Source organism: Onychomys torridus, chromosome 4, assembly GCF_903995425.1.
Source record: "Onychomys torridus chromosome 4, mOncTor1.1, whole genome shotgun sequence".
NCBI classification, from domain to species: domain Eukaryota; kingdom Metazoa; phylum Chordata; class Mammalia; order Rodentia; family Cricetidae; genus Onychomys; species Onychomys torridus.
In genome coordinates, this window is record NC_050446.1 from 99027274 (window position 1) to 99051245 (window position 23972).

Below are 23972 nucleotides of genomic sequence, written 5' to 3' on the forward strand. Positions count from 1 at the left end.
CTTATTCACCACCCAAAACAAGAAGGCCCATGACAGAGTTAGAATTAGAAAAGTAATTAGCTTTATTTATCTTTAATGTATTACTTACTGCTATTATAGCTTTAGTTTTATATATTTGCAAGGTTTTTTAATAATAAAGTTTATAGAAAAATAAAAAAGAATAGGCTGAGGTTTTGAAAAGCAACATAAGATGCAGAGGCTCCTACAGGAATTGTCCTTATCCAGGGCTCCAGGGGTGACTCCTCTATAAGAAACATCCTAAAACTTGGCAAACTGAGAAACAACCATTATCTATAGGTCAAGAATTGGGTTTCCTTTCTGTCAGTCAATAGCTGACTGTGGATTGAATGGGGCCTCTCGGTGGTAACTCAGCTGGTGACTGGGCTGGAATGAAGGTGACAGAAAATTAGGGCCCTGGCAGATTCATTCATGTTCCCCATGACAAAGTATCTAGTAGCAGCTTAATGAAGGAGGGGCTTATCTGGGCTCTCGGGTCATGATGGGATGGCATGGTGCTGCTCAGGGCAGTGGGAGAGACATGTCCATGATGATGGGAGTGTGGTGTGGCTTGCTCACATGTTAATGAAGTGGTTCTCAACCCTGTGGGTCACGACCCCTTTGAGGGTCAAATGGCCCTTTCACAGAGGTCATCTAAGACCATTGGAAAACACAGATATTTACATTATGGTTCATAACAGTAGCAAAGTTACAGTTATGAAGTAGCAGTGAAAATAATGTCATAGTTGGGGGGTCACCATGTGAGGAACTGTATTAAAGGGCTACAGCATTAGGAAGGTTGAGAACCACTGCCTCAGTGGGTCAGAAAACAGCTTGAACAAGAGGGGAAGGTGCCCCCAACACGAAAGTTCTGCCAGGTAGGCACTATGTCTACCAGGTAAGTCCCATGCTCAAAAGGCTCCGTGATCTTCCAAATTAGCATCACTACCTGGAGACTAGTGTTAAGACATATGACACTTCACTTTTAAACCACAGTAGCAGAGATGGCCAGAAGGCTGGCTGGTCTCGGCAACACCTACTTCCCTTCCCTGCTTCCTCTTAGCTGGGGAGTATTGGACTTCTTACATGACATAGCCAGTTCTGCTGAAGGCCAGACCCAAACATGACAGAGACCACTTCCACACCACCGAGTGGTTCACTCACCAGCCAGTCCATATTCATAGCAAGCCTGCCAACAAGTTTACCACCATCTCTGGTCTGCCCACATCCAGATACCCTAACAACAGAGAAGGGAGTAAATGAGCATGCATCAGAGTTAAGACCTCTGAAATCTTAAGGACTGTCCCTGCACCAGGACTTGGGAATCCCCCTTTTGAAGTTGGAAATGAAATCATTTCCTCCTTTGCCTCTCCAATGTTACCACAAGCAGGACTGAAGCTGGCTTTGGCTCTTGCTCAGGTGAAGGCAACGCCTGTTGTTGTAATGAGTAAGTGGATAGCCAGCAGGTTACAGACCCAGACTCACACTTAGCATGTGAGGAGGAAAAGCTGGATCACTAACAGCAGAGGCCCAAGCTGAGTTTCCACAGGAAATCCTGCCTTTCATCTCAACCACCCTAGCCCCGCCCTCCTCTTCCGACTTACAGGAGTGGTCACAGGCTAGATCTTCTAGCAAACAGGACCAGACAGCTTTCATGATTTATTGGACTTGAGAACAGCTGGTTTTCAGTTCATTCAGAATTCAGGCACCATTCACACAGAGAAGATCCACATCCTAAAATCAGAGTTCTCTCTCCTTAGAAATGTCAGATGGCTTTGCAAGGTCTCCATAAAACACAGAGCACAAGACTGAAAGGCAAAAGAGATATGAGGCCAATTACCTTGTGAAGTGTGGAGCGGGGAACTCATCAAAATATAAGCCGTGGAGATTGGGCATTAAAAGATTCTCTGTGAGCCAATGAGATGGCTGGGCAGGTAGAAGGCCTTGCCACCAAGCCTGACAACTTCAACTGGATCTCTGGAAACCACACACACACACACACACACACACACACACACACACACACACACACACACACACAGAGAGAGAGAGAGAGAGAGAGAGAGAGAGAGAGAGAGAGAGAGAGAGAACTGATTGCCTCAAGCTGTCTTCTGACTTCTGCATGTATGCTGTGCCGTGCACACTTACACACACACACAATGGTGATAATAATAATAAGTTAATAAGTGCAATAAATCGATTTAAAATTCTTGCTCATTGGCTGGAGTCTGCAACAAGTCTGTTCAGCAGCTATGATTTTATTTACTGAGGTGAAGAAAGAGTTGAAATATCACCTTTTGGGAGTGCATGGTTTAGCAAGGGAAAGGTGAACACAAGGGGGGATCACTGTAAGCCATCTTCTTTTTTCAGCTCCTCCCTGGGCTCCTTTCAGCCCCACAGGAGAGGGGGAACACAGAGTTCTCCAGTTAGGAGGCGTTTGTGGCCATCCCAGGGGCATCTCCAAAACAGTCCCCGTTCTAACTGTAACAGCTGAGAAACCTTAGAGTTCCTTTCTCCCCTGGGTTGTAAGTTTTTAAATTGTAAGCATGAAATTTGAAAGGAATGAAAATTTATAGCCAACTAACTCTTGCTAATGCCCTCTTTTGGCTTATTTCTGAGAAATATGAATGTGGTATTTCACTGCGGTTGGTGCTGTCTGAAGGGAGACCCATTGAATGAGAAAGCTGTTTGAAAGGGAAGGGTTGTTTTCAACTTCAAGCTTGGATTGTGATGGTAACTCACTGTTTCTTACAACAGGGGAAATGGCTGTTAATGCTTATGGTGAATTCCAGTGTACACAGTGATGCTGTACATGTTTCCTCATAATCTTTTCATTTTTTCTTTCTTGAAATAGGACAAGGTACCTGCCAGGTGCATCAGTTATAGGGCCTGGGTGCAGTACTAAGGAGGGAGGGAGTGGCCAAGTTCGTAGGAGGCATTAGTTTCTTTGGGTAAAAAGAAATGTGGGAAGATGTCAGAGAGTCTTAAAGCATGGCACTGGGGCGAGATATTGAAGGGGAGAGCAGGAGACTGAACTGTTCAGGTTAACTGTCGCAATTCCCTACATGTAACGGCTGAAGGTAATACAGCCAGCCTTATGGTGTTTGGCAAAGATATAGATAGGCTCGGTGGCGTTTGTTCACAGTGGTAGTCTTATACACAGGCACACAATTCTGTACTTGACCTGTCCAAAAGGTACCAAAGCAAAAGCTACACACTTTAGAAGCAATTCCTTTCTTTCTTCCTTTTCTTTCTTCCTTTTCTTTCTTCCTTTTCTTTCTTTCTTTCTTTCTTTCTTTCTTTCTTTCTTTCTTTCTCTGTCTCTCTCTCTCTCTCTCTCTCTCTCTCTCTCTCTCTCTCTCTTTCTTTCTTTCTTTCTTTTAAGATAGAAATTCCACATCTTGGCATTTATGGAAAAGAAGAAGCAAAGCAAGTTCTTAGCAGTTTTGTTCATAACGCCCATAAACTATAAAGAACATCAGTGATTGACCGCATAAATAACTGCAGTATAACTGTTCAATAGAATGTTCCTCAGCAATAAAATGAAATGAGCCACTGAATCAGCAACTTGAATGTGCCTTACCAGAGTGATGCTAAGAAGCCAGGCGTCGGAGAACAGATACTGAATGGCTTCCTTGAGGTGAGCTCCAGCGCATGACAAATCTCATACAGTAGAAGCAGATCAGTTCTCCTGGGAATGTGAAGGATGAGAAGGACAGCAGAGGGGAACCTCTGCGGAGAAGTACACCCCTTGATTCTGGCGACAGCTTTTCAGCTGTTTGTATCTGTCACATGTAACACATTTTTACTCTTCAAATATGTGAAACTCATCATATGCTTGTTTTGCCTCAATAAAGCTATTAGTTTTAATATCTGAACGGCACATGGACATAAATGTCTGAAGCTCAGGAAAGAGATTTTTGTCTAAAGCAGGGAGACCAGTGTTTTAAAGTCCTCAGAATCATAGGTAGGAATGAGCATAAGTGAGGAGGGAAGAGAATGTCGTGGCAAGACAGAATAGAGAGAGGCAAAGATGGAATTTGGGAAGATGAGAGGCAAAACACTGCTCAGAGCAGCAAAGTCTGTGCACTTGGAAGCAGCCCATCTTTCTGCTTTGTCATGCTTTGGTGTTCAGACAACCCATGCTATAGTCTTGGATTAAGTTCTCCAACTTAGGAGTGTAGACTTCCTGTGTGGTGTCTGCCTCTATGCTGAACAGTCCAATCTGCCAGAACAGGACATTAGTCTAGTCACGGCGGAAACACACTTCACTGAAAGGTGAAACCAAGAAGAAAATGTTTCCCTCTTTGGGTGGGGGTGGGGAGTCAGAGATTTTTAGATTCAACTCCATCCCCTCTTTTCCACAAGACTCTGATGCCTTGGGTTCAGTAGGAGGTGCTCCTTGAGTGCACCCGACTACCGTGCAGGGCTATGTTGTCTTTCTTTAAAACTGTGGCTGCCTTTTAAGCCATGGCTGTCCTAATCAGCAACTGCAACTCTGAGGCTACCAGCAGCCATTCGGCTGCCATGCAGCCTTAGGAAATTCTGTTCTCTCAGGCACTGACTCTTTCAAAACTATGAAGGGAACTTATCTAAATCTCTATCCCTCTAAAGAACTCAAGAATCAAAGGTTGAGGTGGAAGTCTGCTCCTCAGAGAGGCTGAACAGCAAGTAGCTCACCTCCTCTCCTTGCTCTTGTCTCCTCCAAAGCCCCCCTCCTTCTCCCAGCTCCCACTTAAAAGCCCTTCTCTACCTGGTTTCTCCCTACCACTTCCTGTCAGCTAGTTGCTGACGGCCTCCTGACCACAGGTTAATTTTATTTAATCAATCAAATGTAACACATAAATGTTCCAGAGCATTAAAAAAAAAAAAAGTAACACACCTTAAAACAATATTTTACCGCAGTGCTAGGCACAGTGCTCCTCATAGCAACTCGTGTCAGGCATACAGAACGAGTTATGCTTGCTCCAAGCATGGTTCAAGTGTGGGTCCATTGATTTGGCGTTCCCAACCTACTCAGCTAGTTGTGACATTCTCTTTACCACAAAGAGTGATTAACTTGGAGATATATGAACACAGAAATAAGGCTAGCATTTGTCAGGTCTCATGTCACAGTTTAAGAGAAAAAAAAAAGAATCAATAAAGTAATTACTCTCTAGAGTTTATAGTCCAATGGTGATGCACCTAGGAAAAGAAAACAAACAAACAAACAAACAAAAAACCACAGTAAGTGGTTTACATGAGAATGGTCTCCATGGGCTCATATGTTTAAATAGTTGATCCCCCTGGTGGAACTGCTTGAAAGGTTCAGAGGTGTGGATTTATTGGAGGAAATGTGTTACTTGGGGTAGGCTTTGAGGTTTGAAAAGCTGGTGCCATTCCCAGTTAGCTCTCTCTACCTCATGGTTGCATCTCAGATGTAAGCTCTCAGCTATTTCTCCAACACCATGCCTGTCTGCCTGCTGCCAGGCTGCTATGTTGACGGTCATGAACTATAACTCTTTGAAACCGTGATCCCCAAAGAAGCTCTTTCTTATATAAGTTGCCTTGGTCGAGGCGTCTTATCATAGCAATAGGAAAGGCACTAGGACAACGAGGTGCTTTTAGAGTGACAAGCCTGGACAGAAGAACAAGAGCACTGGGCATGAGAGCATTGGGCTAGCATGAGAACTGGCCTCAGACAGTGTGTCAGGGCTTGACCTCACTACGAACACAACCTTGAGTTTAGGCTTGAGCAGAGAAAGGTCATCATGCTGCTCCTGTGGGCAAAGAGAAGCAGATAGTCAGCCAGAAGAGGCAGCAGGGATGGACACAGAGGAAGTGAGCCCATGAGCTAGAAGGGTAGAGAGAAGATGAGAGGCTGAGATGGAGGCAAAGGTTAATGGCCACAATATCCTGCTTTGATGTTCTCTAAAGGCCAATTGGTGGTCTGAATGGGGAGGTTTATAGTTATACTCCAGAAAATGATTTTGAACATCTGACCTCTGTGTGGGCATAAAGCTAGTAGCAGGGAAACCTGTCCGGGAACTGGCAGCCTGGAATAATGGAGCAGGTGAGTGGGGTAGACAGGACATGAGAATGATTCCCAGAGGAGCCTTCTCACTGATGGACTGCCTGTGAGCCCGAGGAACAGGGAGACCCTAGTAACTCCAACCTGGAGTTTCGGCTTGTACAATCACAGGGTGGAGAAACTTCACTTTTAGCTGGGGGAATTTTACAGCAGAGGAATAGATGGGGACATAGGGCGCCTAAGTCTGGCTGTTGATGAGCTAAGTCGCTCTTTGAACGTCAAACTTGCAGTACCTCTAGCTGCTTGTCCTTTTTTGTACCTAGGGTCAAGGGAACAATCAGAAACCAGGTTCTCTGCCTGCGTTGATATCTAGGCAACGGAGGCTCAGCTGTTCACAACGGAAATGTCAAGAGTGGGAACAGGAGGCAAAGCAGAGTGCTGGGGCAGGCAGGTCATGGGGAAATGGGTCGGGTGGAGAGGAAGAGGCAGTGAGTCTGTACGTACCAAAAAGAAGCAGATGCTTTGTTATCAAAATAGAGAAGCCATTTAAAAACAAGCAGACTTCTCAAAATACAAAGTTCTTGCTCTCCTTCTCCCCCTCCCCTGTCTCTCTGTGTATATGTCTGTTGAGGAGACGTGGCTACCAAAGTATGTCTATAGACCATCAGTAATGGTATTAATATGAGTGTCTTAGCAACTACAGATGTATGGAAGAGCCACGGGGGCTAGTTAAGGATGGCCTCTGATTTGATGAGCTGAGTTCAGAGCCTGCATTTCTCCCTGGTGACACTGCCCTTGTCCTTTGAGGTGAGCCAGGCTGTAGGACACTTGGTCATGTCAGAGCAAGGTATGCTATTTGTTTCTAAGCCAGAGTCTCACAACTCAAACAATATGATTAGGTATTCTCAGGAAATTCATGTCATTCTAGGGACAAGGAACTTTGGCACCAAAGACAGAAGAAAAATAGGTGTGTGTGTGTGGGGGGGGGTGATTAGCAGTGGGGATAGGGTGGGGTTGTGTTTAGCAGTCATTTAAAAGTGTTCCCAGGGATGGAGAGTTAGCTCAGCAGGTAAAAGCACTGGTTGCTCTTGCAGAGAAGACCTAGGTTCAGTTCCCAGGACCTACATGGCAGCTCACAACCAACTGTAACTCCAGTCCCAGGGGATCTGATACCCTCTTTTGACCTCTGAGGGCACCAGGCAGGTACATGGTGCACAGAAATACATTTTTGGACCCAGTTGGGAAGGCGTCTTAGATAGAGAAACCCACTTTAAATGGCAAGCCTAGAGAGAAATATCTCCATGCTGCAGGGTTCTGTTTTGTGGTCTATTTAAAAGAAAACCAGGGGACTGTTTAGTCTCTCCAGCTGCTGTAAGCATCTTCTTTAGCTACTTTTTACTTTCCAAGCTCCAGCCCATAATTTAGATGAAACAATACAAATCAAGCCTAACTGCTGTCTGCAACTCATAAACTAAAAGTAAGCAAACTTGATTATGCCAATGTCATGTGCTGCAGGTGGTGACGCCTAAACTTTGTGATACATTCAAATCAGAACTGTGTAGTGTGATTTTACACTGTGCCCCTAAGCTTCCATTGCTATACTTCCCTGCTCTTCTACATGCATGTTAGACACTATGGCTTCTTCATTTTTAATAAGTGACATACTAATTTGTTTTGCAAAAGGCACTAGCAGATACATTTTAATTGACTGTTCTTAAAGATCTAGACCACAAAAAAGTCACACGATTACACTAGAAATTGAAGGACACACACACACACACACACACACACACACACACACACACACAGCAGGGCTACCTAAGTGACCTTGCAGGTGTGATTTTTAAGCAGAGAAGAAGGGAAAGTCTGTGTTAGAAGGGGCTAGGCTGCAGTGGTAGAGATTGGGGACAAGGGAGAGGGGAAGGGGACAAAGGAAAGGGGGCAGGAGTATTTGTCCCAGAGGGACAGAGGACTGTCTCTGGATAGAGAGGAGATAGACATGGCACATAGGCAAATGGCAGTTTATAAAGATAAAGGGGGAAACCCTGTGTTAGGATGAGGTGTTTAATTTTAATGGGGCATGTTAATTAGGTGGACCAAAGGGGGCTTTTGAGTGCTGGACCTTGGTAATCAGCCTCAGGAGGAGGAAGTTTCCAAATAAGGGAATAGACCTTGGTGGTTCAATTAGAAATGTTATCTAATGGCTTTTAGCAACGCAGAGGGAATGGGGGAGAAGGGCAAGGCCTGGCAGAGCCACATGCTCGAGTGGGCCAGTGTCCCTTCAGGAATTTTTCTTCTAACTTTAGGAGCCATTTAAAAGCCTTTGTGGGCTGGAGAGTTAGCTCAGTGGGTGAAAGCACTGATTGCTCTTGTATTTAGGACTAGATTCTATTCCTAGCACCCATATGGCAGCTCACAACCATCTGTCACTCCAGGCCCAGAGAATCTGACACCCTCTTATGACCTCTGAGGGTACCAGGCAGGTACGTGGTGCACAGAAATGCATGTAGCCATAACCACCATCTATATAAAGTAATAAAATAAACGAATCTTAAAAAATGTTTTTAAAAGCATTCTCAGGTCTATGGCGTCCTTCAACCTCCTTCCAAAAAGCAGTTTTGCTCTCTCTCAGAGGCACTGTCCAATGAAACACTGACCTCGATAGGTTTGGGGAGCCCAGCTCTGGCCAGGAGCACGTGTTGGGAAGACTAAGCAGCCGCCATTTTCGTGGGGGCGGCACAGAGGCATCAGTTCGTCCATACAGATGAAGACGAGGTGAGGTACTGAAAGTGAAGGGTTGACTAGGATCTGTGGTAAGCTGGCTTCAGCAGGGCTCTGTATGCCAGTGGCGCTCAGCCTTCCTAACGCTGCGACCCTTTAATACAGTTCTTCATGTTGTGCTGATCCCCAACTGTAAAACCACTTCCGTTGCTACTTCATAACTGTAATGTTGTTACTGCTATGAATCACACTGTAAATTTCTGTGTTTTCTGATGGTTTTTGGAGACCCCTGTGAAGGGCTCAACTGGCTCCCCAGTGGGTCATGTCCCAAAGGTTGGGAACTGTTGCTCTATGAGGGTATCTCCAAACTCACACTTCACTCTGAGATGTCTTGTTCATTGATGGCAAAAGAGAGCAACTGAGCAGAGAATATCAGGACATGTAGACGATGCAACTATAGTTTTGGTCAGATAATTAAACATTGACTTTTGAATCTCAAATTAAAAAAAAAAAATCAGTTATGGATCTAAGGTACATGCCATCCAGCCAAGCAAGGAGCAGGTTTATAGCTACATTCTTGGTGTTAGGTCTTTACCTTCAGGGTTTGAAGCATGGACTAAATTTTCTTGTTTCAGACTGTGGTTAAAAATTAAGACTGAATGCCACTAACAAGTCCTAAGCAGCTCATAAACAGGTGCATTCAGGAGGGCCCATGCTCACACCCAAGTATCATTCTAAGTGGCCCTCAAGCTGTTCCCAACCAAATGTTCTGCAGGCATCCTGAACGATTAGTGGCAACATTTGGTGGTGGGCACAGGTAATTGTCTACTTACTGTTTTCCTAATTTGATTATTGTTTTCCCTTAGTTTAGCCTACCTGCTGTAATTGTGGTTAGTCTGTCAACAGGAATTATTTCATACTGTGTAAAAAATTCAGTCGGGGCAGCATATGGTGCTATGCAAATCACAGACTGAGGCAGATCAACTCAGGTAGAGTCTAGCAGGCTGACACTGGCTGATGCCACTGAGTCAGGAACCCCAATTAAGCAAATTGCCCAACAATTATCATTTGCTAGTAAACTAATATTTTTTCTGTTTTCTATAAATACCCATATACACATTCACTTCTCTATTTTGGTAAAAGTAATAGCTACCCATGGAAAACTTGCGAGTGATATGGAATACAAAGAAGAAAGTAAAAGAAGGATGTGCAGGCCCATTATCTAGAAATACCACCCCCCCCCCACACACACACAGGTCTGAGGCTATCCTCTGAACCATGATCACATTCTTAAAAGAAAATGATGTTCTCTCCCCCTCAGAAGACATCAACTGTCAGCAGCTCCTCAGCTGGGGCTCACCAGAGCCTCCCCAATCCATACTAGCATATGGACTGACTTAATTATGTGCATGTCTTGTGCAGGCAACCACAGCTGCTGTGAGGTATGAGAACTGTCAGGTATGGCTCCGTTGGGTCCAGAAGACACTGTCTTGCTCTGGTCCTCCCCAAGTTCTAGTTCTTACATCTCTCCTTGCTTTGGTGATGATGATTCAGCTGTAAAGAGAAATGAAATGATAAATTTTGCAGGTAAATGGAATGAAAATCATAAACATTATACTGAGTAAAGGACCCATACTCAGCAAAGACAAGAGCTCCATGTTTTCACTCATGTGTGGTACATTCATGCCTTGTATTGAATCTTTGGATTTGAATGTTTAGCCCAAAGCATCTGTCAGATACAGGAAGCTGGGAAGGGACCATTGATGGGAAGGGGAAGATAGATCTTACAGAGAGGAGGTAATAAAGCACAGTAATCTGAAGGGGAAAGGGAGGACAATGGGGAAAGAGCTTTAAATGAGGAGAGGGGTGAGAGGGTAGTTCTGGGAGGGGTTGGGGAAGAAAGATAAGTGACACTTAGGGCGTTTTAAAGGTCATACGGAAACCTGCTTTGTAAACTTCATATGTATATTATACATCATATAAAATCGTCTAACTGGGGCTGCAGAGACTGCTCAACAGTTGCAGCACTGGCTGCTCTTCCAGAGGACCTGGATTCAATTCCAAGTGCTCACATGGCAGCTGGCAACTGTAACTCCAGCTTTGGGCCAGGTGAAGTCCTCTTTTGGCCTCTGTAGGCACCAGACATGCATATGGTACCAAGACTTACATGTAAGCAAAACAGCCATACACATTAAAAAAAATTAATTTAAAAAAAACAACAACAACATTTTTTTTTAAACAGAGTTCAATTGGAGTTATTCTACACAAGGGAATAATGCTCCTTCCAGAAGTCACACACAACAATCCAGTGTCAGGTACGGGATATCTTCTCTTCAGTTTTGTGCGGAGATTTCCCAGAGTTCCCAAACAGTACAGGATTTTGCCGTTGTTTCTGTTTGTCTGCTGGAACCTGATGGTAAGACCCTATTCCTGAAGATCTAGTTTTCTCATATGATATATGAATATGTTTAAATAAAAAATCTAAATTAAGGTAGATAAAATGATAAAATATCAAAATTATTTTTCACATGGGTTATTGCATGACTGGTCAATGGTAGTTTGCCACCAAAGGCCACTAGGAAGTCAGAAGTTACTCCTGCTGTTTTCTTATCCTTACTCTTTGTTCAGAACTCATAAGGCTCTCTTCTTTTTTATCCTGAATGGCTTTGGTCATGAAGATAATTTTATACTTGTTTTTTCTGGCTATAGTAATATGCAATATATACTTACACACACACACACACACACACACACATATCAGATTTATTGTTACTACTAACATGGCCTTATTAAGCTTTTCCTGTGTTGTGTTGTTGGACATTCTAAGACTCCCTTTGTTCTCCATCACATATGAGAAATTGCAAAACGTATCAGTTTAGAACATCAAGACTAGAACACGTTTAAAACTCCATCTCTGTCCTTTGGAAGCGGTCTTGGATAATTACTAAACCCCTTCATTTTCCCTTTTTTCTCACTTATGAAATGAGCTTATTTCCCAGGGCTCTTGAGAAGAGTTAAGCCAGTACTGAAGCTGTACTGCTTCCTTTTCTTGTTGTCACAGAACACCTGACGGGAACAGCTTAAAACAAGTTTTATTCTAGTTCATACTTCCTGCTACTGAGTCCATCACGGTGCAAAGTAGCTCATGGCTGTGTCAGATGGCCGAGTCCACCACAGGGGCCACCAAGAAACAGAGAGATCAGCAGAGGAGGCCCTCCTCCAGTGACCGCTCCACCATCCAGACCACCTACCCTAAAGGTTCCACAACCTTCCAAAACACCTCAAGCTAGGGACCACGAGCTCAAACGCACAAGCCTGTCAGGGACATTTCACATTCAAACCATGACAGCTGCCTCACAAGATGCTTGCCTACCTGAAGCATTATACAAGTATTGTTTGTGAACATGGTTAGCTGTAATCCACACACACACACACACACACACACACACACACACACACACACACACACACAATACATATCATATGTTTATGCCTCAGCTTTTACGTTTATCCTTTTATCACTCACTTTTATAAATTGGGATTCTAGCTTCAGCTGTTGGCCATCTCTCTGCGATGTTAGCTCACATTTTTTCCCCTTCTTTCTGTGTGGTGTTCTTCTTGGGAGGATTTCTTTCTCTCTCATTTCTTCTCTACACCCTGCTAGCTCACTTTCCATCTTTTTTGGTTATCTTTTCTTTGCTGTTCCAATTTGTTTTATCTCTTGAGAATTTTCTGCTAAAATATCCATGCCATGTTTCATTTTTCTGATGCTTGGGGACTACTGTATGAATGTTTTCTCTTGTCTGTGATAATGAATCAACAAGTACTGAAATGTTTACAAATGATGGACACTTAGCATGAAGGTGATTTATTTGCTCGTGTGACTGACAAGCACACCAACAATGTAGTTTAGAAACCTGTAGAATCTCACCTGCTACCTCAGACTCTGAACGAAGTGGCCATGACTTTTAGCTATCAACCTGGGGCTCATAGCTAGCTGAATGGTAACCCAGTTAAGGCAAGAGCACCCATTCTTAGAGCACTGATGCTCTAAGATGTTCCAGGGAGGTGCTGCTGGTCCAAATTTAATTGCATCACATCCATCAGTCTGTCTAGATAAACAGTTATTCTGATTGGCCAAATCAGGGTCATATATTTCTGACATGAAACGTAGGAAAATGTGTTTGACAATGACACCAGAGCCCAACATAGTGACAGTTGGTTATTCCCTGGAGAGAAAAAAGGCCACTGCTACTACTAGGCGATGTAAGATGTTGGCCATATATCTTTGCTTACGTTCCTTCCCTGAGAACCAGTGCACGATGTCTATACTGGTTATTTACAATTTAGAGTAATCTCAGAATGAAGCCACCTAAATGAGGCCTGGCTGAGGGTCAAGAGCAGTGATCTGGCCAAGTCCATGTTTTCATTAAGATTTTCTGTCTACTCTCTCACTAAATCCTCCGTACTTCTTAAGGTGTAAATCAACCCCTGTTTTCAACAGTGACACCTTGTGAGAAATCAAGAAGTCAATGTGGGTCACAGCGAAACAACTGTAGCTGAAGTCTCCAGACTTTCTGTGCACCGGGAGTATCTCTAACCATTTCTGTAACATACCTGAATGACTTTCCCTTTGCATGTACCTATTACCTTAAGAGCAATCCTTCCGTATAGGTGCATTCTCCCCCAATTCCTAGGTCCCATCTAGTCTGAGATTGTGACACATTCAGAGATAGATAGATAGATAGATAGATAGATAGATAGATAGAGATGCTTTCTCATGGTCTCGAGCATGCATAGCTTTCCGGGCTTCCTTATGCCCTGTCTGAATGTCTACATTAGACCATGCATTGGCTGGCTGCTGCTGTGTAACACATGACTGTCAAGCTCAGAGGCTTGACACAGTCAGGAATTTGGGAGTGGCCTAAAGTTCTGTCACAATGGTACATAAAAAATAATCTATGTCGCTTCCACAAAGATTTAAAGACAATGTGTTAATTCTCTCCCAAGGCATTGGACAGGATACCTATCACCTCACCACAATGGCTTTTTCATGGGCTATCACCTGGTACCTAGCTTTCCCTAACTAATGAGCTAAGAACACTAGCTGGAAATAACCCTCTGTTCAGAAATCATAATCCATGATTTCTGCAGTTCAGTGTTCTTAACCCTTGCCAGCTCTGTTCTGAGTAGGCTGGGATGCTAACAAGGACAAAACATTCATTCAGTCATCCTAAAAACTAGTCAGAGAAGGGGCAACACAGATAGCTCAGTGGTTAAGAGTGCTTGTTACACTTGCACAGGACCTGAGTTCAGTTCTGAGCACCCAAATGACAACCAAAGCCGTCTGTAACAATAATTTCTGGGGCTCTGAAGACCACTTTTGGCCTCCTTGGGCACCAGGAATGCACGTGGTACACAAGACATACATGCAGGCAAAACACTCATACACATAAAATGTAACTTAATTAAATTTAAAGAATACTGGCTGCTAGTGGCAGATAGAACTCATGACTTATTATCAGAAAAGGTGGTCTGATGACTCATTGCCACCTTTAACTCCAGCTCCAGGGGATTCAGCTCTTTTGGCCTCTTTGAGTACCTGCATCCTTATGGCATATGCTCACACAAACATGTTTTAAAAAAATTTTTAAAGAAAAGGCAGGCAGTATCAACCAAATATGTCAGTAAACATAGTGCATATCTTCAAGATGATTAAAACTGATTTAATGTAAAATCTGCACCAGTGGATGGGAACTGCTTGTCTGGAAAAGCGGGCTCCTATCCCGGTTTGGAGGCAACATCCATTGTTCCCCCACAGCAGAAGAAGGAAGTCTCCTGCAAGCCAGTTTCCTCCTCCTCCTCCTCCTCCTCCTCCCCCTTCTAATCAGATGTGGTAGGTGTAGAACCTGGACCCTCTACTCTCCAAGGCTCCAGGTGAAGTGATACTTCCCAGCGGAGATACTGTGTGTTCCGCTTCAGGACTGAGGGTCTAGACACCGAGAGGGATTGGAATATATTACCTCAAACAAATTTATTTGATATGTTTCCAGTTGGCTATTGTAACTGCAGATCTCAGCAGATGCAAGAAGAACTCTGAAGAGCTGTCCTTTTGAAAGAGGAAATGTAAACATCTGTAGAGTAGTGACAGAGTTTTTGCTGATGACATCCTCTCAGTTTAGCAAAGATTTTGTTTCCACAGGAAGAAGAGACTGAGTAGAGGTCTGACACCTGGCCCTATTAGAGATGACCATAGATGGCTGTCACCTGGGGATCTTGACTCCATCACAAGACAACCTTGTGTTGTCCACCTCCTTCCCTCCTCCTCTCATAGCCTATGTCCAACCCCCAGCAGCCCTGACCTCTGTCCCTTCGTTTATCTGTCTTTAATGACCAGCTACCCTGTTCCCTGTGGGTCTCACACTTCCTCTGTGACTCCCATACTTAGGCATGTTGACAACTGTACGTTCTTCCTGTTTGTCTATGTACTGTAGTTCAGTTCAAAGACTACACTGATTGAAATTTCAGAAGGGAAAGAGTAAATATAAGACTTCCCTGCACCACCGCCCATCAGACAATCCCCTTTGCCCTCGTATCTGGCCCCTGCACATCAACCTCAAGCTCAAATTGTAAGACTGCCTTTCTCAGCAGCTTCCTTTGTCTCTTGGCACCCAGCTTCATGCCCCTAGGTGCCTCCTCTGTGTTCCTTCCTGGCCTTTTCTTGTTTTCAGCCAGCTGCCATTAAGTTTTCAACACATTTCCTGGGGGTAGTACCCAGCAGATCACACTGACCTCAGTAGGACCATTGTATTTTAATAGTGCCTACTCCAGACACATCTTCAGCACCCAAAAAGAATACATTTTAAAAGTGAATTTGATACATGCGACCCCATCTGGTAGGACCCGCCACATCATTGCTCCCAAGTCCAACTAGCTTTGGGAGCTCTATCTTCATCCCTTCTTTGTAACCTCTTCACTCATGGCCTGGTTTCCAAATCAAAGGTCACCCTCATTTCCCTTCTAGACTCTACCTCAGTGTGCTACACTTCTGCCGGACCTACCATGCCCCTGATCACACCTCTTGTGCTCAGCTCTGGTTCCTTCAAGCTGTGCTTTCCTGTCTCATCCTCTCCGACTTTCCTGAATTTCAAATTTTGACCCATTCTCTAAGTTTGGGGAAGACGGTCTCCGCATTCTCTCAGGCCAGTCTCATGTTCTTTTCACTGTGTACCCTCTTCCCTATTTCCTGTGTGACTTAGATGGCTCACATATGCACTGTGCCTTCTCCGGGAGCAGTCACTGGCTTTGATGCAACTAGGAATATTTGTTTCTCAGCCAAAGCTTTGGTATTTTGACATCCAATTGTTTGCTTACTTAAAAGAGACACACATTGGGCTAAGGAGATGGGTCAATTGGTAAAATACTTGCTGCAAAACCGTAAGAACCTGAGTTTGGACACTCAACACCTATACAAATATCCAAGCACAGAGCCGCACACCTATAAACAAGAGGCTGGGGATGTAGAGGCAGGAGTATCCCTAAAGCTTGCTGGCCAGTCAATCTAAAAAAATCATTGAGCTTCAGAGTCATTGAATGTCTGTCTCAAGAAATGAAGTAGACAGAGATAGAAGAAAATGCCAGATGTTGGCCTCTGGCCTTTAGACATGCGCATACCTGCACACGTGTGTGTATACACACAGTAGTGACACTTAGCAAGGCCTATTGGCTCAGGACTGTAATCCCACTTAAATGGGAGGCTGAGGCAGGAAGATCACAAGTTTCAAGGCCTACCTAGGCTACAGTGAGTTCAGGGACAGCCTGGAGAACTTTAGTCAAACTTTGACTTTGTGCTATAACTTTGCATGAAAAAGTCTAGGGATATGGCTATATGGTAAAATACTTGCTTGGTATGCATAAGGTTCAATCCCCAATGTGGAGAGAGAGAGAGAGAGAGAGAGAGAGAGAGAGAGAGAGAGAGAGAGAGAGAGAGAGAGCGCTTGGTCAAGACACATACACTTCTCTGAACCTCTATTTCCTTCAGTGGGAGTATGCTAAGTTCATTCCCAACAACAGACTGTTATGTGAGCTATGCTGCAGATTGTTAGGACCTAACCTCTCCCAAGAAAAGAACTAACATTTTCTTCATGGTGTGATAAGAAGAGTGGGTTGTTTTTGCAAGCACTGTTGACATATGTTTGTGCAAAATAAATGAACATTCCTTTCTCTGACTCATGTGGCCAAGAACAGAAGTTTGCATACCGACCTGAGAAAGGGATGAAAGAAATGCTTCCCAGTGCTTCAAGGTGGGAACACTATGCCCCACTTTTACTCTGGAAGCATTCATTCCAGTTGGACACTCCCTCTACACACTGAGACAGCTACATATTAATTATCTGGACAACCTGGGGCTCAGGATTGGTTACCAAGGCCCTAGGGACATCATCACACACACCTTGTTCCATGCTTTGTTAATTATTGCAGCTGAAACCTAGGAGGGACCCTAAAGGAAATGTGAAGTGGAGAGGGACAAAGACTCATACAAAGTGGTTCTCTAGGCTTCCCGTCCTATCCAGCCCTGGGGTATCCTAGAAAATACCTATTTCCAAGTCCGTGACCTTAGGCATTGCCTCTCCTTTCTCCCCAACAATGCTCTGCTCTTGAGCTACACCCTGTGGCTGCCTGGCTCAGACCCCTGACCTAGCTCTGATCCTAACCACACCAGATGCTGCAAGAGAGTCTGACAACATCTCATAGCTGCCCCTTTCTCCAGACAACTGCCTCTGAGGACAAGAACCATCTTGATGGGAAAAAAAAAAAAATTCTCTCTGGGAATGTGTGACTGGCAGACATGAGTCATGAGAGCCAAGTTCCTTGCCTAGAAGGCAGAGCTATTGTGTATGGCACATGCTCTAAAACGTTCCTTCCATAAATGAAAACACAGCTCAGTCACATCCTCCCCTGTCCTACCCCGAGTCAGACTCTAAGAAGCACAGCCTACTTCGTCTCATCTCTTCTCTGTCATTCTCCATATTACCTTTGTAGAAAAGCCATTTTAGCCACAGTGCAGGCTGAGAGTCAGCACAGCCTCCCTGGGGAGTTGGATATTTTCTGGTTGCTGGTCCCAGATACCTGACAAGAATCCCTGTAAGGGAGGAGGGTTTCTTGTGGCTTACAGTCTCAGGGGAAGGCAGGACCACAGGAGTGTAGGACAGCTGGTCACATTGTACCTACGGTCAGGAAGCAGAGAGCAAATCAGAAGTAGGACCAGGCTGTGAAACCTCAGACTCACCTCCCCCCATGAGGTGACCCATTTTCTGCAGCCATGTGCCACCTCCTAAAAGTTCTAGAGCCAGGCAGAGGACCAAGCACTCAGACATATGGGGGATGTTTCATATTCTAGCCATAGAGGGGTTTTGTGCAGTCCCGGTGTGCTCTTCTGTAGTTGAGTAATAATGGAAGGCTGGTTGGCCTGCCACAGCTTCCAGATCAAAAGGTGGAAGAGAGGTAGTGGCTAAAACAGGGGCACTGGCTTTGACTAACAGGAGACTGAGTTAGCTCTTCTCCCAAAAGTCCCTTTAACAGGAGTAAGTCAGTTTAGACCTAGAGTCGGTTTATACCTCTGCCAAATAGGGAAAGGGGATAGAAAAACCTGAAAGCCCCTTTTCTATTTTATTGTTCCAGGGTTTTATGACCTATTCTTCTGCTCTTTCCCTTTTGATTCAGGAGGAGCACACAGGAGAGATGTGAGCACTTAAACTCAGTGACTCCCACCCTGTCTCCACAGCAAAGAAGCCACACACGCGTTCTGGGTATTTATTCAGCACATAGTGAATTCAAAGAACCGCTTTTGAATAAAATGGTCCAAGCACCTACTTTTTGGTGGGAAGCTGGCAGCAGGGCTCGCTCATTTCACTCTGGCAACCACTCAACATCCGCTCTTCTTGGCTCTCTGCATTCATAAACTGATGTGAGAGTCTGCTGAGAAAGACAAAACCTGCTCAGATCAGTGCAGAACTCATTTGTAAAAAGGAGAGCGCTTGTTGAATCCACCGCAAGCCACATTGTTCATTTGAGAAGTGGGGAGTTCACTCGCCTTGCCTTTTAACTTCAAAATGTCTTTGCATCCAGTCCTTGATCTGCTTTTTCTGATGGTCTTGTAAGATAGTATTTTTTTTTTCTATTTGGAAAATGAAGAAACTAAGTCAGAGTGTGGGTGTGTGACTTGATTTTAAAGTGACAGAGAATTGATGTCATAAGCAGGCCTGGAGCACAATGCTCACTTAGTTCTAAGCTGCCAGAATACAAGCCTGTTACATGTCACTTCAAGACAGTCTAGAGGTGGCATATTTTCTATGCTACCAGTTTCTCAGATGATGGGTTATTGTTACACAAAAAGGAATGGTGTATGATGAAAAACTTTCAGGAGACACTGGATTATGTAGAGTTCCTTAAAATATGGCATCTTGGGAGCTGGAGAGAAGATGGCCCAGCAGTGAAGAGGACCTCGTGGTCTTGCAGAAGACCCAAATTGAGCACCCTTGGAATTGTCAGGCAACTCCAACCACCTGTAACTCCAGTTCGAGGGAGTCTGATACCTCTGGGCTCTGTGGGCACCTGCACACATATGTACATACCTACACATATGCACACAAATGCACAAGTAAAAGTAAATTTAAAATACTTTTAAAATGATGTATCTTGGAGCCTTGTCTGTGAAGTGTTCTAGTCAAGGCAATGTGTGTAACATCCTTGTCCCTACAGCAATGACTTCCAGACCACATTGCATCCTGGGAAGTATTGCTGTAGCCAGGCTCACTGGTATTTGTGAATATCATGGTTTGGCTAATTGAATGATTTCTAGTACCAGATAGACAGAGCCTACTAGTCCAGCTATTTCACCAAATCGGTGCTCTAATAACTGTTTAGAGATTGGATTGTGGACACACATGAGGACTGGTTAGCCCTGCTTGGCTGCAATGCCATGTGTGTGTAATCTCTAGGCATTTTGGCTTTGAAAAATGTATTCACAAAAGACTTGCAGTCACTCCAATCTTATCTTGGCAAAGTTTCCAGTAAGCCGAATGGGCTTTGTAATGTCCAGTAGTCTGGGTAGTCAAGGTACACCAGCTTTTGACACAGACTGCACTCTTAGTCTTAAACGTTACTCATGCTTTCTCCTAAGTAGCTCCACAACCCTCCAGTCATCTATAATGATACGCATGTAGCTCTCCACATATAGCAAAATTCCAACTCCAACCATCATCCCCACATAGATGTTACAATTCTTACCAGTAAATACTGAGTGCTTATGTTGGAATCAGTCTATCTTGCCTGATAACTGTCCTAGAACTTGATTTTGCTCAAATTTGGACATCAAATTGCCTGTTTTTACTGGTAGCAGCTCAAGTGTCCTCTTCAGATCTTCATGAATCCACAAAGGCCATGGTCCTCCTTATTTGAAGGAGTAAATGAAACACCCATAAAGACCGAGCTACGACTGGCAATAGTGTATGTGGGAATTAGCACCAGTGAGACACACCTGAGCAGAGAAGGAAACAGCGAGACAGATAAACTGGCCCCTCTTCTCCCTGACAGGTTGCTCTGCAGGGTAGAAGAGGCCCTTGGCACCCACAGAGCCCTGCACACAGCCAGCTGTTTTTCTTTTCAAAGCCACCACCTTTCACTTGATTTGCCAGATCTCTTGACACACTCTTCCTATGCCCTGATCTACCTTGGTGAAACACCAGCATTCAAACCTCACCTTGGGTCTGTTCTCGGGATCTGGCTGATAATTCTATGTATAATCAAGGGTTTCGCCTGTTATTGAGGAACTCATGACTCATAAACAACGAGCTTTAGTGTGTCAATTTCTCATATAACACTTCTCATTGCCGAGTTGAATATTTGGGTTTATCTCTTGTTTTTCTTCTTTTAAACAGAGTCTTGCTATGTAGTCTGGGTTGGCCTAGAATTTGAGATCCGCCTACTTTAGCTAGCTGCTGGACCCACTGGATGATGGGAAAGTAGTGGTAGCTTGCTGTTTATAGCCTTTTGTCCCTAGGGTTCCTGAAACAGATCTGTTTCTAAGTCTTTTGTATAGATGACAGGTGTAAGAGGAGTTCATTACAAAAATAATTATGCTCCAGACAAAATATTGCTAGATTTCATCACCTATAGGGCAAGAGTCATCTTCTAAAATCTTGCTTAAAGGAGGATCTATATTGTGGCAAAGAGAGAAAATGACAAACACGTACATTTTGTGGAAGACAGACATTACACATAAGCGTTGGTAGAAAGATAGACTAATTTAAGTGTAAGTTTTAATAGTGAAATTGAAAGAAAAAACTGGCTAAGTCCTTACCCTTTCACTGAAGACTCATATAAAGCTATTTTTTAAAATCTTTTCTTTTCTTGTGGCAGAGATAATATATGGGCCCTTGCATCAGTCATGAGGCATTTTCAAACCCTCATCTAGAGACACGTTTTTGTAAGCACAAATCACTCTTCTGGAAAGGACATAGCAATGTAAGTCCCTTTTTCTGAGGAGGACTGTACGTACATCCATTGAACAGGATACACTTTGCTGCAGTAACAAAATAGATGGCTCCCCAGTATCTTACAACAACAAGAGTTTTCTCATCACTTGCTCTGCATACCCATCCAAGGTGAGCAGCAAAACACAGTTCCAAGTCACCCTCATGCTGGAAGCAGACATCATCTGGACCACCGCCAATCACACATGCTGGCAAGAAGTGTGAATTTTATGGTAACTCTAAACGCTCACACAAGGAAGAAAAACCCCACTTTCCCCACCTACTTTTACTGAGCTTGAGAATCAGGTACTCAGATCTCTTAACAACTTATTTGAAAGGTGACGAGAAGTTTATCTGCTGAAGACACTAAGGAAGAGATGTCTGAAGACCTGCTTTTAGCTCCAATGATCATGGCCCTCACTGTCAAAGAACCAAACTGAGTCCTGGTAGAACACATTTCCACATGCAACATTGCTCCTCTGAGGTCTTTGGACATTGGATGGTAGTGCTATCACAGCATCTTCTCTCTCTCTCTCTCTCTCTCTCTCTCTCTCTCTCTCTCTCTCTCCCTCTCTCCCCCTCTCCCCCTCTCCCTCTCCCTCTCCCTCCTTCCCTCTCTCTTGCTTGCTCCCTTGCTCTTGCTGCCTTCTCAAAGCACCTGGCATAAATGCTTGCTTAAAATGCTCCTCTCTGCATTGAGCAGCCTGGAGGGGAAGAGGGAGAAACCTTCCAGGACCATTCTGGCAACAAAAGTGATGTTCTGAGAGCAGCAGCCCTGGCGTTGTCTGCCAAGGTGCTGAAGGCTGGTTTCTCTGCAGAACCTGCAGTGGAATGAGCTCCCTGATGAGTCGGCATTCAGAACGCATCCCATCCTGATTCACTGGGTTGCTCTGCAAACCTTTCTAAAATGCAACCCCTAAGTTCTCTGCAGACAGCATCCTGTCAACCTGGGAGTTGGCTTGTTTTCTGTGATGCTTTCTCAGCGAGGGGAGAAAAAAAAAATTTCCCAGGAGTTTCTTTGACTAGTTCCTATAAATCAGAGTTGAAAGACATCGTGGCCAGAAAGCCTTTTAAAGAAATGTCTGGTCTTTCTTCTCTAGGTTTTTAAAAGACCACATGTTCAGAAGCCATTTTCTTTATCTATCTATGGCTAAGTTGAGAGTCCTATAGAGCAGAGAGAGGAGAATTTTTAAAAAGAAAGAAAAGAAGGAAGGAAAGAACGTAGCCTGGGGAGTTTTTAGGTGTAGGAACCCTGGAGCTTTGATGTTGGCTACATTTTTTCCACTCTATAGATGTCTCTGTCTTGTCAACCCCATTAAGTGGGGCAAAGGACAAAAGCACAGCTTCTTCACTCTCCTTTGAGAGCATCCCCCCATTACGGTGCCCCTGTACCCAGAGGTCAGTGCATTAGCACCCCCAAGCCCCCAAAGATCTTAGCTCTCTGCTCAGAGTCTCTCTGGCTGCTTGGAAAGCAGGCTGCAGCTTAATGAGACAAGTTCTCCTTGGAGACTTCTCTCCCCTCTAGGAATTCTGTAAGTGCTTTATATAAAACAGTAATAGGATGGTTCAGCCAGACTTTCTGGCTCAGATACACTAAGGGGTGTTCCCTTTGGGAAGGAGAAGCAGGTAGCCAAGTGATAAGGCCATTAGGACTGACTGTGCCCTGTGAGCTGGTAATCCCAGAAGCTGCTAGTGAGCATGAAAGGGAGTCAGTGAAAGGCCCATCAGACACTTCTTGGTGGCTTAGAGTGTTGTCTGTGGACAGAGTCTGGATAGTAATGAGCTGGGAGTGATTTAGTGCCATGATTACTACTAAGCTCGGGGGAGCTGCAGAGGTGTGATGGGTGAGGTGTCATGCTGGCCCCACATTGATAAATTGCCCACCCTCGCCAAGAGCCAAGGGAATCCTCTGGGAAGCCTTAGCAACAGTTCCTGGAACTCAAGGATGCTGCAGATCAGAGGAGAATCCCGGGAGTGGAGAGAGAATTCTCCTCTTCCCATGCCTACTTCACCTTTGTCTTCAGAATTCATGGAGTTTTGGGGGTGATGGGAGCTTTCAACTCCATGTTTCAGGAGCATCTGAGTCTATCCGTGTTACATTCTTTTTATTCATGGATCGAGTGTGATGCTGAGATTTATTAATGGAAGATCAACAATTGTGAGTCAGTGTAGGAAGAAGATAATTAAAGCTATGTGTGGTATTGGAACAGCACAGGGTTGGGCCTGGGGCTTGGAAGGCAACTTAGTCATGATGATAAAGAGGGGCCTAGACAGACTTAAGAGACTGCATTTTCCCTTTCCGTTCTTTTTGCACAAATCAGAACTTCTATTTGGCCACTGGGATGATTATAAGATATACCTATAATTTCCCCACTTAAGAGATGGGGGCTGATTTCTGACCCCTTTAATATGGGCCTGACTTGGTAACCGGATTCTAATAAATGGAATAAGGCAAGCTCAACAGTTTGTGAGTTTAAATTCCAAGTCATAGAAGTCAGTGGCTTCTCCCATAGTCTCTTCAGGTCCTCGCATTCTGGGGACGCCTGCTGCCACGTCTTGAGGCCTCTCCACACATATAGAGGACTATGCCCCACAAAGAACTGAGGCTTTCTGTTCACAGCTATGAGGGTGCCATCTTGAAATGTAATCGTCTGTTTACAGTCAGACCTTCACATGTCTGTCACCCTTACAGACATCTTGATGGCAATCAC